Raw genomic sequence first — 18,881 nt, forward strand, 5'->3', positions numbered from 1 at the left:
TTATCGTATTCCATTAGTTACGAATCGTTGAATTTCAATTGTAGTCAGTTTCTCAGAATAACCTCGTACATTAAGCGAAACAGACGTTCCCGCGATTTATCCTTCGTTTTCATATATTGTTGTAGAATAGACAACCTAGTTAGTATGGATCATGATACATTCCACATTTAATATACCGACGACTCTTGCGTTGCCTTTCAAAATGCTGCAAAAATCTATTTAAATTGTGCTGGATCAAGAATGTATCATAAATTCTCGTTTGGGCGAAGATATTCTCAAAAATCTCGGTAAGGATCATCTCAAAACGGTATGACAATCTACTCTACACACGTAAGATCCGTAACGATATAATTTGGATCTTATTTACATATTTAATAAGTGAAAATATCACTTTCTCAGTGAGCAAATAGGATTGAAATATTGACGAAGAAAATGATAAAAATACGGTTTCGAATTCAAACTGTGTGGCGTTTAGTATTATTCCGACTAACGTAATCCCAAAAAACATTGTTTTTGACAAATGTGAGTGAAAATCTGACTTTCTCGGTGAGCTAGTAGGATTGAAATATTGGCGAAGAAAATGATAAAAATACGGTTTCAAATTCAAGTTATGTGGTGTTTAGTACAGTATTTTCTCTATATAAGCTCGGAACTCGTCCACGATATAGGCAAATATCATATCCCCTCTACTTATCCCCACTGCGTACCGTTAGAACTAAGCACTCGCTGTATCGGCGAGTATGCCTTCCTATGGGCGGTTCCCCAAGATAGCGGCGCGTTTGACAGTCGGTCGTCGAACATTGTCATACGATACGGGCTCAAATTACTAAGGCAACACTAGTGCAATAATACAAATTTTTTATTTTTCCTTTTCTTGTTTTGAAACTTTTAACATGTCTGTGACAGTTTTCTGATTTAACTAAGATCAAGTACAACATAATTTTTATTATTGTTTTTCATAAATTATAATATACATTTGACCTTTCTTTAAAGTGTATCCTCATCTGAAAAAAGGAATTGTAATTTAATTGACCTATCATTTATTTGCCGAAATCGTGAGACAACTCAGAGTAAAATAAGTTGGTTAAACAGTTTAAATTCGCAAGTTATGTATATCTTTTCGGGTTATATCACTATTGCAGTAAACGATCGATACATACATATATGTACTGAAGTTATGACACGATTTAACTAGTACATATACAATATTAAATCAACAACGAAATTCATCTTTATTTTTGTTCTTCCTTTTTTCAAACTTCATCAACATATTCGTGACACTTTTCTGATTAAAATGACACCAAATACGATATACAATTTAGGTCCTATTTACTAACGCAATAAGAAATCAAAGGCATGCATCGCTCAAGTGACTCCACGTCGGCTGTATCGAAACACAGGCGATGTTTACGCGAGCCTATACAGAATCAGTATTTCATTCTGCGACCTCTACCAAGAGAGGTAGAAGTCAGAATTAGAACACCGATTTCGTATAGGCTCGCATAAACATCGCCTGTGTTTCGTTACAGCCGACCCGAAGCGAAGGAAGCGATAGCAAATTCGGCGATGCTCGGCCGCTCAGTCCCTTTTTGTCATATGCTCGCTGTTCTTTTCTATACTCGCCGCCTCCAGTAGGCGTCAACAAAGTATCAAGAATCGTTTCTCGTCCACGATATAGCCGAGCGTTGAGCCCCGAGAGCGTCGCTTCTATAGAGACAATACTGTATTACTTTTGTGGCGGCCAAGGCACCACATACGCCTTAGCCGTTCGAAGCCGCTACAATGTATGGTTGCACACGAGACGATGGTAGCACACGAGACGACCAGAGCCGCGTGAGCCGAAAAGCCGTTGTCGTCGTCTCTGACCGTCTTTTGTTTTTGAAGGCCTCTTGGTACGGTGGCGATGATCGTACCAGAGAGTCGAGCGTAACCCGCACCACGAGTCACGTCGTTGTACGACAGCAACAATACAATTGTGCGGAACGGAACAGAGCGGAGTCATTATCTTCCCGATCCCACATTGGTGACCCCGACGTGATCTCGCCGCGCAAGTAAAGTTTTTTTAAGAAAATTTGGACATTTTTCGTATACGGACAATATTAGTTAGGGTAGAGAAATAAGTGTATAGTGTTAAGGACATAAGAAAAGGACACGGTCTGACAAATAGTAAGCGCGGTGTGTGTGTGCGGTGAAACTATTTTTTTTTGTGACCAAGACTGGTAAAATGACTGACCCTAACGTTAACGCAGGGACATCCGCGGGTGTGCCGTTGGCAGTTGATCGCGTCGCTGTACGGATACCCGAGTTTTGTCCGGGAGACCCGGAGATGTGGTTTTCAATGGTAGAGAGAAGTTTTGAGGTATCCAATGTAACGTCGGAGACCACGAAATTCGGGTACATTCTCGGCGCGTTAAGTGCGCGACACGCCGCGGAAGTAAGAGACATTATCATGAATCCCCCGGCCGCGGATCCGTACACGACGCTAAAAAATGAGTTCATTCGCCGGCTTAGTGCGTCGCAGGAACAGAAAACGCGGCGGTTATTGGAACACGAGGAAATCGGGGACAGAAAACCGTCCCAATTTCTTCGTCACCTGCGCGGATTGGCCGGTACGGCTTTTTCGGACGGTGTATTGCGGACGCTTTGGATGGGCCGACTACCTGCTAATATGCAGGTGATTTTAGCCACGCAGCGGGACACCCCGCTGGATAAGGTGGCAGAGTTGGCAGACGCTGTTGCGGATACGATGACACCGCGGGTACACGTCACGGAGGCCGCGATTACGGGCGTATCTGCATCCTGCCAAATACCCCCGCCGGGCCCGAGCATCGAGGCCATGTTAAACATTAAGATGTCACAATTGGCTCTTTCCTTGAGGCAGGAAATTTCTGCCATCCGTGAATCCTTGGTGGACCAGGGGCAATCTTCCCGTCGCAGGTGGACCCACCGAAATCATCCAAACTCGCGCTACCGCAGACGATCTCTATCGCGATCGCGAGAGCGGCCCGCGGGAGGACAAATGGACCATCAAGGGAAATGCTGGTACCATTGGCGGTTCGGTCCGGCCGCGCAGAGGTGCGTTGCACCGTGCAATTGGAACGCCACGGATCAGGGAAACGACCTGGGGAGTCGTTGATGGCGGCCAGCGACACAAATCCAGCATCACGCCGCCTCTTCATCTTAGACAACAGCTCGAAGACGGAATTTTTAGTGGATACCGGGGCCGATTTGTGCGTTTTTCCGCGCCGCCTGCTAGGCGGATTGCGAGAAAGATCGGAGTACCAGCTGGCGGCGGCGAATGGGAGTGTAATTAACACCTACGGGACAGTGTCGTTAAACCTGCACCTCGGCCTACGACGGGATTTCGTGTGGCGATTCGTGGTTGCGGATGTTACAAAACCCATAATCGGGGTAGACTTTCTCGATCACTTCGATCTTATGGTGGACATCCGCAATCGTCGCCTCGTCGATCGGACCACGTCGTTAACGGTCCGCGGAACACGAGCCGAGGATGAAACGCCGTCGGTGAAGACAGTAGCAGGGACTACCGTTTACCACCAGCTCCTGATGCAGATGCCGGAACTTACACGGCCTAGCGGCACCCCGATGAGGACTACGCACCAAACGGTGCATTACATCGAGACAACCCCTGGACCACCCGTTTCCAGCAAGCCGCGGCGGCTTGCACCGGACCGGCTCAGGGCTGCCCAGAAGGAGTTCGACGCGATGGTGAAGATGGGCATCGCTTGTCCTTCGAAGAGCGCGTGGTCAGCACCCCTTCATATGGTTCCGAAGAAGGGCGAAGAAGCTTGGAGGCCTTGCGGTGACTATAGAGCGTTAAACGCACGGACAATTCCCGACCGATACCCCGTGCGTCACATTGAGGATTTTGCGCAACAACTGAGTGGCAAAAAGGTATTTTCCACAATAGATCTCGTCCGAGCTTATAATCAGATTCCGGTTGCGTCGGAAGACGTCGGAAAAACGGCCATTACAACGCCGTTCGGGCTTTTTGAATTCCCGTACATGTCGTTCGGGTTACGAAATGCCGCGCAAACATTTCAGCGCTTTATCGACGAAATTTTACGCGGTTTCGATTTTTGTTACGCGTATATAGACGACATTTTGGTCGCCTCAGAATCCCAAGCCGATCACCTGCGCCATTTAGAATTATTATTTAAACGATTAAAAGATTATGGCATTGTTGTTAATCCGAATAAATGCACGTTCGGACAGGAAGAAGTTAAATTTCTAGGCTATCGGGTAAATGAAAGCGGCACTCAACCTTTGCCCGGCAAGGTACAAGCCATAAAGTCATTTCCCCTTCCGAAAAACGCGAAGGATTTGAGGCAGTACTTGGGAATGCTTAATTTTTACCGCCGTTTTATCCCAGATGCCGCTCGCTTTCAAGCACCCTTGAACGACCTTCTAGCCGGCAATTTAAAGGGCAAGACCTCGATAGCCTGGACTTCGGAAGCGCGTCAGGCTTTCGAAAATACCAAAAATAGTTTAGCAAACGCAACCCTGCTTTCTCATCCTGCGGTCAACGCTCCATTGTCGGTTACCTGCGATGCTTCTGATTACACCGTAGGAGCTGTTTTACATCAGTGCGTCGGCAACGAACGACAACCATTAGCATTCTTTTCTAAGAAATTAGGATCTGCCGAAAAGAAGTATTCAGCTTACGACCGGGAACTACTTTCTATCTATTTAGCAATAAAGCATTTCAAACATATGCTCGAAGGCAGACATTTCACGATTTTTACAGACCATAAACCCATAACTTTCGCTTTCAAACAGAAATTAGATAAATGCTCTCCTCGACAATTCCGATACCTAGATTACATTGCGCAATTCTCTACAGATATTCAACATATTTCCGGTAAAGACAACGTCGTTGCCGATGCACTGTCCAGAGTGGAAACGGTTAACCACTCGATTAATTTCGAAGAATTGGCAAAATCGCAAGCCCAGGATGAGGAGTTGCAGCGGTTGTTGAATAGCGAATCTAGCCTGCATTACGCAAAGTCTCGTTGCCTGGCACGTCTTCCGAAATTTTTTGCGATATTTCGACTAAGAATGTAAGACCTTATGTCACCCCTCCTTTCCGACGTGCAGTTTTTAGTATGTTACATGTATTATCACATCCAGGTATTAACGCGACGATCAAGCTCATAACGCAACGTTATGTTTGGCCGTCGATTAAAAGAGATGTTCGCACGTGGACACGTTGCTGTATACCGTGCCAAAGATCAAAAATTTCCCGTCATGTGACTGCACCATTGGCTACATTTGTTAAACCTTCTGCGCGATTCGAACACATTCATTTAGACATAGTAATTTTACCGGTGTCCGAAGGTTTCAGGTATTGTCTGACCTGTGTAGACAGATATACGCGGTGGCCGGAAGCCTTCCCCATGGTCGATCAGGAGGCCCAAACCGTAGCTCGAACCTTTTATGACGGTTGGGTAGCGCGGTTTGGTGCTCCCGTACGGATTACCACCGATCAGGGTAGGCAGTTCGAATCCAAATTATTTTTTGCGCTGAACAATTTAATTTGATCCACACGCCTTCGCACAACGGCGTATCACCCAGCGGCCAATGGGATGGTAGAGCGTTTTCACCGACAGCTCAAGTCGGCTATAAGGTGCCACGGATCCGACAGGTGGACAGAAATACTTCCGACGGTTCTACTCGGTATTCGTTCCGCCTGGAAAGAAGACCTCGGCGCTACCTCAGCGGAATTAGTTTATGGCGAGCCATTAAGATTACCGGGAGAGTTCTTGTCTTCGCATTCAGCGGAAGGCACAGAAAATGCTTCCGATTTTACTAATAGACTACGCAACCATTTTTCTAAATTGAGTCCCTCTAATGCATCTCGCCATTCCGTTAATCGTACATTCGTTTTCAAAGATCTTAGCAGTTCAACACATGTTTTCATCCGAACAGATTCAGCCAAAACTATTTTACAACCCGCTTATGAAGGTCCATACACCGTAGTGCGCCGAGGCGAAAAAACATTTACAATAAACATTAGAGGTAAGGAAATAAATATATCAATTGAAAGGCTAAAGCCTGCTTATATGCTAGCAGAAAACAGACCGGATCCCGTGAGCATAGAAAATCAGCCGGTCACACAAACAAACGTACCTGACAATGCGCCGGTTATACAACAACGTGTTACGCGTTCAGGTAGACGCGTACGTTTTCCCGAACGATTTCAAATTACGCGGTAGTACTTAAGGCTTGCGCATTATTATAATAAGTATCATATACCATTTATTTTTTTCCATCACTTTTATGTACTTTCATGTATTTTTAGGTATTACGTATTATATATTAAACTCCATGTAAATTCCTTTTTTTTCAACTCTGTTCAAATACTGTAATGTAAATCTTAGTTAGGATAACGTATTTTATATAATAGAGTAAATGGTAGTGGTAATGTAGTCGGTCAATTTTTCGTAATTGTGCCAATTACTGGCAGGGGGGTAGTGTGGCGGCCAAGGCACCACATACGCCTTAGCCGTTCGAAGCCGCTACAATGTATGGTTGCACACGAGACGATGGTTGCACACGAGACGACCAGAGCCGCGTGGCCGAAAAGCCGTTGTCATCGTCTCTGACCGTCTTTTGTTTTTGAAGGCCTCTTGGTACGGTGGCGATGATCGTACCAGAGAGTCGAGCGTAACCCGCACCACGAGTCACGTCGTTGTACGACAGCAACAATACAATTGTGCGGAACGGAACAGAGCGGAGTCATTATCTTCCCGATCCCACACTTTTATTAAAAAAATCTCATAAACTTTATAATACAATTTTTATTTATAAAAAGCACCGTATCAGATATTTCAATCAAGTCTCACGCGTCTGCTACTAATATGTTACCTAAATAAATGTCGCTGGTTGTTGGTAATACACTACTCATTACACAGTATGCTGTTTTTAATCGTGAATACCTCTGGTGCTAGAACTTTAGAATCACTACTTCGCCGATCGACAAGTTACCTCGTTGAATATAGTACCGTAAAGTAGGAGAAAGATGAACTCATCATCTGTAAAACAAGCATGCTCGATGTAGTTTTGAAAAATGACAACTTTGAGCTAATAAGAAGGTGAAAATTACCGTGGAAAAGCCTTTGAAGCATGGCGTGAACAAACCAGAGAGGTTGAACGCACAATCGAGCGAACTTCTACACGAAATCATTAGGAGCATTTTCTGCATACTCACTGGAGTAGTATACCACATAGGATCGTATCTATATCGTTCAATATTAAATTGTAAAACGAATGATTTACCAAAACGTGGAGAACGCGTAAACGAAATGTAAACTCACGTGGTGAAAAACACATCCGCGCTGTCGTCCAATACTTGTTGTCCGCAATAATTATTCAAGTACATGATTACCAAATGAACGCCAACTAATGTGGCGGTCATTAGAACTTCTTGTGGATCGTTCAGTTCTGTGACCGCTAGGAAAAACTATCACGCACAATGAAAGCTTTCTATGAACGATTTGTTTAATGCTGTTTAAATAATTCACCGGGAGATGGATATCAAAACATGCAGGAATCTCATTGGAACGTGAACGTTCACCGTACAATTAAATTAGATCATAGTTTTAGAATTCTTATCAGCTAGTGTTCGTTAAATGATACTTACACGATATAGATTTAAACCGAACGAGACGACAACTAGTAGAATCGCTACTAAATAGGGCCACATCATCATCTCTACTACGCCATCAATGATTCTAGTTTCGTAAATATATATGTGATAAACGGTATGCACGAGATTACAAGGCAAGTTTAATAATAGCAGTAGGAACGACATATGTATATTGCTACGAAGTTTAAATAAATTTTACCAACTTAATAGCTTTTCTATGCGCTTCGACAGCCTCACGAATACCGTAGTTACTCGTGGCATGGTGTTTCGTAATTATTATTTCTCTCACCGCGTTATCGACTGCACTTCGTATTCGATAGCTACAAAGATGGAGAGAAATTAAAAAATCCCGGCGAATCGTTCGCTCGACAAATGGCATTCCGTTAATAGAAATATGTACCTAGCAATTTTAAATAGACTACAAGCATAATAAGCAATAACAGTGAGCGTCGATTCGGTGCACGCTATCACTAATAATCCGATCCAAACATCGATCGAAAAATGCACGGATATTAATGTGATATATTTGTCTTGATCGAGTATAAATCCCAACAGTTTTAGATATTCGGCTCGTGTTTCGTTACGGAACTCTAGAACTTGGGGTACTATCGGGATCCATAATATTATATAAGAGCTAAGAATTCCGAAACAAGAGAGCCCTATAATTAAGGAAAATCATTGAGTAAGCGTAATCGTATTCAAACATGAAGACAAATGCGCGGAATGAACTTTTCGTAATATATTTTCGTAAAAACGAAGAGCATTTACAGTTTTATTTCGGATTTTTATCCTCACAGCCGCCCCTGGGGCTTCTGTATAGCGATCGTTGCAAAAATGTTGTGTCATAAAGTTTTTTTTTTCGCATAGAATTGTCGATATTGAAGCAGCGATTTTGATTCACGAACACCCGATATATGAAAATAATTTGAGACCGTGTGAACGAAGAAAAATCAGACTTTTATACTCTCCCATGAACTAGAAGCTGACCAAATCGTTTAATTACTTTCTCACGTCGCGGTCATGGTTGTTAACTTCTGAATAACTTCTATTTACAGAATATGTAATTTACAGAATAAAAATGCCGATCGTAATAAAGGAAATGACGACCTATCCTCGAAAGTTTTCAGCGGAGACGATTGCTAGAAATGCCCCTTAACACGTCATCTTGAAGTATCGTTAGAAACATTTGATGAACGTCTTACACAAGTAGATTAGAACTATACGCCTTGAAGCATCTGTATACTTCGATAGGATCCCCAGTTCGATCGGATTTTGCAGCGTGTTGTAATCATGTCGTATGTTATCATAGACATATCTCAACTGCAGTCAGACACAAAAATATAAAATTTCCCTAATACTTCTTAATCGCTATGATTCTATTAGTCTACGAATTGGGTGCCATATGAGGTACGAAATTAATATTCCTAAAAATTCTGCTGAACGAAGGAGCTTCATACTGCCTACGAAATTAACAACCCCATATTTCTTTTTGAATATTTAAAAGAAAATGATGGATGAAAAATTTTACAGTCCAAAATATTAAAATGTTAAATGCAATCACACGCCCCATGAACTTTCACCTATTTGCTCACGTTCACTTTGTTGGAAATAGGTGAGAAATTTTAATTAATTGCAGAATATTTTTAGCCAAATTACTTGAACATTCTCTTATAATTTAGTGAGTGATTAATAAAAGAAGAAATCGATACCCATTATGAAGCTCTGTCATTCTGCAAAATTGACAATGGAAGTCAACTTGGTGAGGTAAATGTGATCCGTTTGGTGGTTGGCGACTTACAAATGGAAAACAATAGATAAGGCCAAGGTATCGTACAAAGAACAACATCAGAGGACAGTCGAGCGTTAACGTCAATAATAGGTTCTTCAATGAAAATTCGGACGTTGCGAACGCTGTTAACTGAAAGAATGTTTCATTTACTGGAATAAAAAGTATAAAAATTTACATGTACATTTCGATTTTAAAGAGGATGATTAATGGTACAAAGGCAACAAAGTCAATCTTACTGTTAGAGTAAAGGTAAATTTGTATTTTGTCACCTGGACTAAGACGCAGCCGAAGAGTACGATGGAGAAAATCGTTCTTTGTATCTTGGCAAAGACTGAATCATTAAAAGGCCACAGGCCAGTGACGCGTAGCATGAAATAGTAAGTGTTGAACTCGTTTTCGAATACGTTCATCTCTTCCTCGGATGTTAAAACCATCTAAACAGAAGAATGGAACCAAACCTCCGACTACACCTCGGTATCATATTTTATTTAGAATATCATTTTCCGTCTTGAATTTTTTACGCGACGGCTCTTTGTAGAAACAGACTTGAATCATTTAAGATCATGGAGTTCTATGCCTGGCCCGATCGATTTGATTACTACCTTCAGGACCATTGTGTCCAAGTGTGCATTAAAAATAAACAAATTCTAAAATATTACTAGGCTTCGTAATATTACCGTATGGTTTGGTCATTGAGTGTTCATTGTAGTCGGTTCCTCAGAATAATTTCGGATATTACGCAAAACAGACGTTCTCTTACATATGTACTGGAGGAATAGACAGCAGATTTAGTACAGATCATGTTAGATTCGATATTTACTACACTGACACCGATAATTGTTATCATTCCTGGCGATTCCTGTAAATATGTATTCAAATTGTGCCGGATTAGTCAAGCGTGGTTCAAGAATTCACATTTAGAAGAAGATATCTAAACGGTACGTCAATGTTCACACGACTACGAGACTAATAGTTCTTTTGTACACAATTGGATGTTCATTCCCACAGAATATATTTGCTTTAGTAACATTAACACATTTCTCTTCTAGTTAGAAGACAATACATAAAACAAATTAAACGAGTACGTGACAGACAAATTGCAAAAATATGTATTCTGAACGGTTACCTTGTGTATGTTTTTCCTTCCCGTGGTATTTATCTTTACGAAATCCGGGCCCAAACTATAGTCGTCGCGATGAACAGACCAGACCGATACCAAACTGCTTTGCAACGGAGATTATAAGAATCGCGACCGTCTCTTGGAACTAAAACTCAATGACGATCGTGTTTTGCTCACCGCGAGCCTGGCTCACGATGTTTACGTTCATGGTGTTCGTGTTTATGCCAAAATCTTCATCGTGAGTCAGACTCGTTAAAGCACGGGAAGGGATTTTGTTTTTGCTCCCGACAATAATTTGTTTACTTGCACGTTGTAATAGCCTGCCATCACCACTCATTCTTAGGCGAGTAAACCTCCAAATCTATTTACCAGCGCAGAGCCCTACCATGAGCCTCCCTAATTGCAAATCTGGAGAAAGTTGACCAAATCGTTGTCCAAAAACGGCAACTTTCTCTAGATTTGCAGTATCTTTTTTCGAGGATGGTTAATAAAGCTAATAAAAATACCAATAAAAGTACAAACACTTTCCTAATATCTTTATTGATAGCTTATCGACTATATTCTAAAAACAGTAAAGAGACGAAAGAATCTGAATAAGGTTTATCTAAAAACAGTATATCAATTTTCAATATATTTTTATTGATGTTTCTTCGTATCAGCTACCAGTTTGATATGAAACGCACTTTTAATCCCGACAGTACTGACTGTAACGTGTACACAGATTCTAGTTTAAAGTGCAAAAAATTTAATACGAATGACGAATATTTTATCTATATTTTTATACGCTGATCTATAATATCATCCGTCACGAATTATTCGATACTTTGAATCCTATCAAACGGTAGACGTTACTGCGAAATACGTGAATAATGTGTTGGCCATCTGTAATTAAAATTGATTACATTCCATCTTCCTTCACATTTCACTGGCCCCATACTGCAAATTAAGATTATCTTTTAAAATTTGTTTGTTTACGCGTGTTCAAGCTCAAATACGTCCATCAATGGTGTCATGTCGGGCGTGACAATGTCAAAAAATTACGTGGGAAACTACCAGAGGGCGAATACTTGTTGCGGATTGGGCATTTCTTAGCAACCGGATGGTGTAAGACGCGACCACGTATGTACTACTGCGTGCTAGTAAGTTGGCTACAGTCACGCTCGCCAACTTTCCAACTTGGCGTGACGTCGGTTACCAAGGAGTGCTCCATGCCATATCAAGTGTTTTCTCCCTACTACAATAGTTCCAGCATTCGATTTCTCCCACTATCACATTATTTAAGAGAATCAACACACTCTATTCTTTGATTTATAACGTATATTGACAATTACAGCTTCGGAAAATTTCAAGGAACAAATTATACGTTCCCGTAAAGAAGAAGAACCATATCGTTGATTTCTGCTTACACTAGAAATTTTGACAAACTGAGGTTTAACGTTGAAGTAAAATCCTTCAAGCGTCTACAATCTACTGTAAGACTGAAAACCTCTTGTTTAAACGAAGCTCATTAAACCATAAATATGTCTAATTAACTGCATATGGTAATGGTACTGATACGTTACCTAAAGATAAGTCGCGCGGCGTTGGCAAGACATTCCATATTACACAGTATGTTGTTTTTAATCGTAAATATCTTTAGTGCTATGACCATCACCGACAGACGTTCTATTGCATTGAATATAACACCGTAAAGTAAGAGAACGACGAACTCATCATCTGAAAAATAAACACGTTACATGTAATATTAAAAATTGGGCAATCCTGGCAAGCAAAAAACAAAAAATTACCGTCGAGAAGCCTTTGTAACAGGACACGAACAAACCGGAAAGATTAAACGCACATTCGATCGAACTTCTCTGCAATATTATTAATAGCATTTTCTGCATACTCAGTGGAGCATAATACCACATAGATTCGTATCTATAATATTAAATAATACTAGGTCGCCACTTGCAATTTCGTTAATTATTAGTATTGTACCGCAACGAAATTTAAACTCACGTTTCAAAAAACACATCCACGCTATCGTCCAATATCTTTTGTCCACAATGATTATTCAAGAACATGATTATCATATGAATGATAACTAAAATCGCAGCAACGAGCACTTCTTCTGGATCATTCACCTCCATGATCGCTAGAAAAAACTCTCACACACAATGAAAGGTATCGACGGACGATTCGTCTAAAGATTTAAAAAATAATTTACCGAGAAATGATATTAAATAGAATCTAATTGCAGCGTGAATTTTCGCAGAGTGCATCGGCGTATAACCAAATTATAAGGTGCGAAAATGTTTTAGAAGAAATATCATAGTTATTAGCTAGAGTTCCGTAATGATACTTACACGATATAGATTTAAAACGAACGAGAGTACAACTAGTAGAATTGCTACTAAATAAGGCATCATCATCGCCGCTACTACGTCTTCAATGATGCTGTTTTCACGCTCATGTCATAAAGCGAATATATACACATATGGTACATTGACAAATAATATACACGAAAAATCAAGGTATATTCAATAATAAAAGAAAGAATAAATCATATTGCAACGAAATTTAAATGAATTTTACCAACAAAATAGCTTTCCTATGCACTTCTACAGCTTCGCGAATACCAGCGTAACTTGTGACCCGGTGTCTCGAAACTCTAAACTGTTTCACTGCTTTATCAACTGCACATCGTATTCGATAACTGAGAAGACAGAGACAGATTACTAAATTCCGGCAAATCGTTCGTTTGCTAAGTAGTGATCCGTTAATATAGACGTGTACCTAGCAATTTTGAACAGACCACATGCATAATAAGCGACAACAGTGATCGTCGATTCGGTGCACGTTATCACTAATAATCCAATCAGAGTTGCGACTGTCATATGCAAAGATACAAAAAGAACATATTTGTCATCGCTAATCATAAATCCCATGATTTGTAGATACTCTGATCGGGTTTCGTTGCGGAACTCTAGAAATTGGGGTACTATTGGGAACGCCAACGCTAGACTCGTGCTAAAGATTCCGAAACAACACATCCCTAGAATTGAGGAGAATTATTGAGTACAGTCATATAGAAACATAAACACACATTCGCAAATCAAGTTTTCGCGATACAATTTCATAGGAACAATGAACCGCGGACATTTACAACATTTTGCATACAAGAGCCCGATAATTTGAGCGTCAATATAGTCGACGCGACGTTGCATTGGCAGTTCGTTGGAACTCTGCCATATCTTCGATGAAACACAACACCGTGTGTATTATCTCCCGATTAATTACGTGTGTAAATAAACAGGTAAGATTAAAGATCTCGCTCACAAACCTCTCTATTCCTCCCTTCGGAATTATTAACTCATTTCGTTACAACACCATCGTTGAAATCAAACAGACGAATGCCTCGAACGTAATTGTACTGAATAAATACTCTATTTTAAAATGGTTAATATTACAGCGACATAGGTGTTAATATTACAGCGACATAAATTAAGATTCGTTATATTCCTACGTTCTATTAGTATACTTGATATTCATAGAAGCTATTTCTTTACTTTGCACCGAGGGGACTAGCTTTCCAATTGAGACGAACAAATAGATAAATTGGGACGTACATTTTTCACTGAAGCGAACGTAGATAAGTCAATATCCTATCAAAAGCAAAAGTCTATCAAGGATTTTTATGACGAATTTAGTGCCATCTTGGCCTAAGAGAGGAGCCTATGGTCACATGCCTATTCAGATATTGCAACTGACAATGTCTCTTACACATATATTCTCTTCTTCAGAAATAAGGGTTTATCGGTAGAGTCCAATTTATTCAACCATCAATAATCCCAACTGACACTATATGTTGGTAATGCCACTAATACGTTACCTGAAGAAGTATACATCATAGTGCCAATAATTTATGCTAAACACTGTCACGAGCATCACTATTTCATAGAATATATAACAGTAAAGTATGAAAAAGAAGAACTCATCATCTGAAAAATAGAAACCTTTAATGTAGCATTTAAGAATAGGCAATCTTGGTTGGAAAGACGAAACAAAATTACCGTCGAAAAGCCACTGAAGGATGGAGTAAATAAACCGGCAAGACTAAATTCACAATCGTGCCTACTTCTACATAATACCATTAAAAGACTTTTCTGGACATCAACAGGAGTATTATACCACATAGTGTCGTATCTATATTGTTAAATAGTATCAGCGGAGTAATTTGTCATTTGCATTTACAATTTCTTAAATTGTTAAATTAAAGGAGTGAACAACTTTCAAAAGTTAGAACATACAAAACATACAAAAGATTGTACAAAACATTGGAAGAAAACGTAAACTCACGTATCATAAAAGACATCCGCACTGCAGTTTATCATTGTTTGTCCACTATAATTATTCATGAACATAATTATCAATTGGATTGAAACTAAAGTGATGCTAATGAGTACTTCCACTGGATCATTCATCTCCGAGAACACAACAGAAGCCTGTCAAAATATATTAGAAATCTACTAAACAATTCATCGGAAAATAATAATAAACAGAATTTCATAATAATGAGAATCATTCTGGATCATGTCAGCGTATAATTATATTGTTGTTATTAACTAGTGTTTCATAATGATACTTACTCGATATAGATTTAATGCGAACGAGAGTACAACTAGTAGAATCGCTATTAAATAGGGCATCATCATCGCCGTTACTGACCGTTCAATAATGCTGTTTACACGGACATGTCATAAAGCGAATATACTACATATATGATAGATTGACAAACAAAATACACGAAAGAAAACGGTATGTTCAACAATAAAAGCAAGAATTAAACATATTGCAACGAAATTTAAATAAATTTTACCAACTTAATAACTTTCGTATGTCCATCTACAGCATCAGGAAAGTTATTATGATCTGAGGTCTGTTGCTTGAAAACATTAATCTGTTTGCCCGCGTTATCAATTATCAGTTGTAGCCGACGACTAGAAAGATGGAGACAGATTATTAAATCCCAGAAAATCGTTCCTCGAGAAGTAACGTTCCGATAATGGAAATGAGTACCAAGTAACTTTAAACAGTCCGGCTGCATACATGGAAATAACAGAAAGCGTCGATTCAGTACAAGTTATCGCTAATAATGCAACCGTAAATGCCACGGTGGTAAGCAAAATTATATAAGGGATATATGCGTCAGGTGTGTTCATATATCCCAGATGTTGTAGATATTCAGCCGCAGTTTCGTTGCGATATTCTAAAATTTTGGGTACCATCGATGCCGACATTACTGTAAAAGTACCACAAACTCCGAAACAAGACATTCCTACAACGAAGAGAAATTATCGAATAAGCAACAGTTACGTGATTGTTTCAACGTCAAAAATAATGACAAAAATTTGCTAATAGCTTAACACGTCAGAACGGTGAAACAGCAGATACGAAATAATGAAAACGTCTCGTGGTCTCGTGATTGTCTGGAAATATAGATAGATACATATTTATTAAATATCTTACGTAAGAAGACCAGAACTAAGATCCTTGACAGATTTATGTACTTCAAGAAAATCTCCAGTTCAGATTCACTCAGCAACTCGTAATCGTTTTGCATGGTTTGATACACATGTCTCAACTAGTCAGACACAAAAACGTAAACATTTAGCAATCCTACTGAATTGCTATAATTATATTAGTTTACGAGATGAATATTCCTACAAATTCTACGGAACGAAGGAGCTTCATAGTGCGTACGAAAGTACTGACTTTTCATTTACAAATGAAAAATAAACATTTTCCGTCTTTGACTTTAATCTGCTTCTCCAGGATGGTATTACACATTCGTATCACACTTGTTGCCTCGTTGAAAATATTCAATTTATATGTTTACGAGACCGGCAATTTGGCACTTTGCTTTAACGATTACAAGCCATTAGGGTAAGGTTTTAAGAATTAAACGAAAGCGACCGGGCCAAATTCTCAGGAGTAGCAGCACGCCAATCCAAAGCAAAGATTTTTCTGATCGGCCGGCGTACTATGTATAAAAAAATCAGATATAATTCTCATACCGAAACCGAAATTACGAATAATATACACCGAAGCGAACCCGGAGAAGATCAGTCATTGAACATCTCAATCAACTTATAGATATATTCGACGGGAACTAAATCGACAACCACGTCAGAATGACACGACGTACACGACAACACTTATTATATTTTAACCCGTCGGACGATTTTAGGACACAGAGTCTTAAATGGTTTCGCCATCTTCTCTTGTATTTTAAAATAATTGCTTAACAAAAGTGGACGAAAGAATCGATATGCACTACGAAACTCTGTTATTCTGCAAAATTGGCAAATATATTAATTTCGGGAGTTACGAGTGATCAGTGTCACCCTTGATGACTTACAAGTGGAAAACTATACATAATGCCAATATATCGTACGACAGACAACATGATAGGGCATCCGATCGTCAATGTCGATAATATATGTTTTAACGATACGTCGGACGTTAAAAGCATCGTCAACTGTAAGAATATGTCGTTTCTTATTGAAATAAGAAGTATAAATGTTTGCGTGTCTATCGCAATTGCAAAGAACAGAATCGATAGTGCAAAGGTGCAATAAAATCAGAGATACTATTGGACTAAAATAAAGTATTTTCTAATTACCTGAACCGCGAAGCAGCTCAGTAAAATCGTAAGAACCATTATTCTTTTAATGGTATCAGATGCCGACATGTTGAAAGGCCACAGGCCCAGGATGCACTGCAGGAAATAGTAGATGTTGTTGTGTTTTTTTAATAATTCCATGTTTCCTTCAGAAATCGCCGGACATCTGAGTACCGAACTAAAGATACCCTTTATAGCTACCCGTGGTATCATATTTTATTCACAATTTCATGCTCCTGTATTTAATTTTCGATAAATCGATAATCCGTTTGAGCAAGCTATCATTTGTTTGAATTATAGGTTCGTGACAATAATACGCATGCGAATATTAAATTTTCAGAAATCTGGAAGGCTATGTTCACGTTTACCCTCTTGTGTCTTCGCACAGCATACATTATTTTTTAATTTTAACGTTTTCGTGCCGAACATTGATTTTTCAGTATCAAAACGGTCATCATACGGAACGGACATACATACATGCGAAGGCTCGACGTTTTCTCGTACAGTCGTAGACTGACAGCAGAACACATAGCACATTAACAATCGATCGTTAATGTTTTTCGCCGCATTATAACAAAGCGACGAGCGTTACGAAATGTGACACGTTTCATTTTTCTTACGAAGAGTGACAAGTTTCATTTGGGTATTATCCCAAGGGAATATATTGAATTTTATCAGGATGTTATTCATTAAAGAATTTGTTTTTACTTTTGTTATATTATAATGTCAAGTAACCTATTATATTAATTTATTTAATGTGATATTCTCTGCGGCAAAGATTGAAACATGCTATTATTAGCAGCAAGGAGCGAAACGCGTTATTTTTCGCGGCTAAAAATAATGCGTGCTAGTCTTCGTGACCGACTGCTGAAACATGCTAATTTTCCCGGCGAAAAAACACAATGTGTTACTTCTCGTGGTCACAAAGTCGAATGTATTAGTCTTCGTATGAAAAATGAACCGTATTACTTTTCGTAATTCACGTCGAAATGGTGTTGTGGTACATACATAGTACTCGATAGTGGTAGCAAGACGCTACGAAACAAAATTCGTTATAAAGTGTTTGTGTAGATTCGTGCTTTGTTCTCTGACCTGATGTGAACGTTCTGAGAACTTTCTTTTGGAGGACGTGATCTGTCAAAATCTCGACATGGTCCATCTCAACGTAGCGTTTACGTTTATTATATTTCTATTGGTATTGTTTCTGCATTATAGGTGAACATCATTTGTGTTCACTAAAAGGTAGTAACGTGTTTAAAGAACTGTTCGTCTGTAACATAACTGTGCCTAATTTTAGTAATAGTAATATTTCATTTTCACCTTTTCATCGTGTTACGTTGATTAATTGTTTCATTTTTACATTTTCTAATTGTACATTTGCATCTTGTTTCGATCAAATAATTGATTTATTTGTCGATATCGTGTCCAAACATTGTTTTAAATAACTTTTGATATTTTATTCTGATGTAAAGTGTTTTTATATATACTAATCCAGGAAGAAAAAAATAATATACTTTACAAGGGAACTGCCCGTAGTGATATTGTGTAATTTTAGCTACAGAAATAAAAACGGTTCCTCAAGAAATCGAAACATATTTAGTGTAATATGTACTACTGTGTGGAGAATGTGTAACTT

The sequence above is a fragment of the Colletes gigas genome, unplaced genomic scaffold (genome assembly GCF_013123115.1).
Source record: "Colletes gigas isolate AHSC1104 unplaced genomic scaffold, ASM1312311v1 Colletes_gigas_Sc00035, whole genome shotgun sequence".
Lineage (NCBI taxonomy): Eukaryota > Metazoa > Arthropoda > Insecta > Hymenoptera > Colletidae > Colletes > Colletes gigas.